The following is a 1,467-nucleotide window of genomic DNA, read 5'->3' on the forward strand; positions in this document are numbered from 1 at the left end:
TTTCTCGGCTGGCTTCACCCATATGGAAGGCACTGCCACAGGTGTTCAGAAACCAGGAGCACCTTGAAATGGGCAATGTGCTTTGGGTAGGAGACCTAAAATTTCCCCAAAGAAACCACAGCACAAAAGTGACCCACATAGGAGGCACCAACGGCTGTAAATACTTGGTGGCAAAAAGTGATGTCATACCCTCTGTACAGGAGACATACACCCAAATAAAACCTGCCAAAATAGCAGAGAAAAAAATACAGCAGACATCCAGTGCCATTCTGTTACAGAAATATTTATATCCCAAAGCCAGGGACCTCTCTGGAACACTGTGTTTATTTCCACGTTTCATGGAAGACGTTTGAGTGCACTCACGTGTGTCTCAACAAACTTCTAGTCCCTGCTCTAAACCCTGTGGCTCCTCAGCAAAACCCAAAAACAAGTATCAGTTTTCCTTCCAAATGGGAAATTTCCTGACCTAGCGAAACCAGCATCAAATCCACTTATTATGAGATAGCTGGTTACAGGCGAAGCCCTCTAGTCCCAGGCTGACTCCCCTCCTGTAGGAGCGGGAAGGATGGGCATAGCACTGGCCTGCCAGACCACATCTCCAGGCAGTTTCAAACCATGGTTGCTCAGGTCAGCCATGATAAAAATCAAAACCAAGTATCTCTGAAAAGCGTACATGTCAAGAACCAGACCTCGGACCAGACTCAGCAGAAATCGATGTTGCAAGGTTTGTTCAGAGACCTCCCTCCTTGCACTAGGGGCCCAGGGCCAATGGACCACTCCCTTACCTCTAGCCCAGTGCATTTTCAGGAACAGCTCCCAGACTGTACCAGACCCTGAAATGTATTCACTGAATGCACTATTTCTTCAAATGATCGTAAATCACCTGACTATAACAACAATTGTTTTAAAAGTGTTCTCTCTCTCAGAAATCGTGCCATGAGTTTCAGCAAGCAGCTTTGCTTCTCTCTACTGCAATTCTATCATTTGCAAAATGTTAACAATTACTGTGTTCACCCGTAGCATTGTTGTAAAAAGCCTTAAGACCCACTTCATGTAGCCTGCCTGGAGCACAGACCCTGTCACATGGTAAATGCCCACTGAAGGTGAGTTATCTGTAGCTATTATTACCTAGCACTCCAGCGAACAGAAGGAGTCGATCAGGTCTCATCGTATGACCATGAAAGGATGTCCATGTAGACTGCAGAGTGGGAGTAGGGGGACTCAATGTTTATCAGGTACTATTTTGTTTTTTACAAAGTGTACATATATATTTGTAGGTACACTGGAAAAGATCTGGAAGGAAATACACCCAGTGTTAATAGTGACTACCCCAAAGGCACATTCATCCAAACACACAACAGAGAAACACTCACTATCTTTCTGTCTTCCATATCATTTGAACTATTTTCAATAAGCATCTATCTATGGCTTTTGTAAAGTTTTTGAAAGGAATTTATTGCATTTTTT

At 43.8% G+C, this 1,467-nt stretch overlaps 1 pseudogene; it reads right to left on the reverse strand.

Moving 5' to 3' along the window:
- Nucleotides 1-1,168, reverse strand: part of LOC105513777 — a 51,910-nt pseudogene extending 50,742 nt beyond the window's left edge.
- Nucleotides 1,169-1,467: the final 299 nt, after the last annotated feature.

This window comes from Colobus angolensis, unplaced genomic scaffold (genome assembly GCF_000951035.1).
Source record: "Colobus angolensis palliatus isolate OR3802 unplaced genomic scaffold, Cang.pa_1.0 Scaffold105, whole genome shotgun sequence".
Taxonomy (NCBI): Eukaryota; Metazoa; Chordata; class Mammalia; order Primates; family Cercopithecidae; genus Colobus; species Colobus angolensis.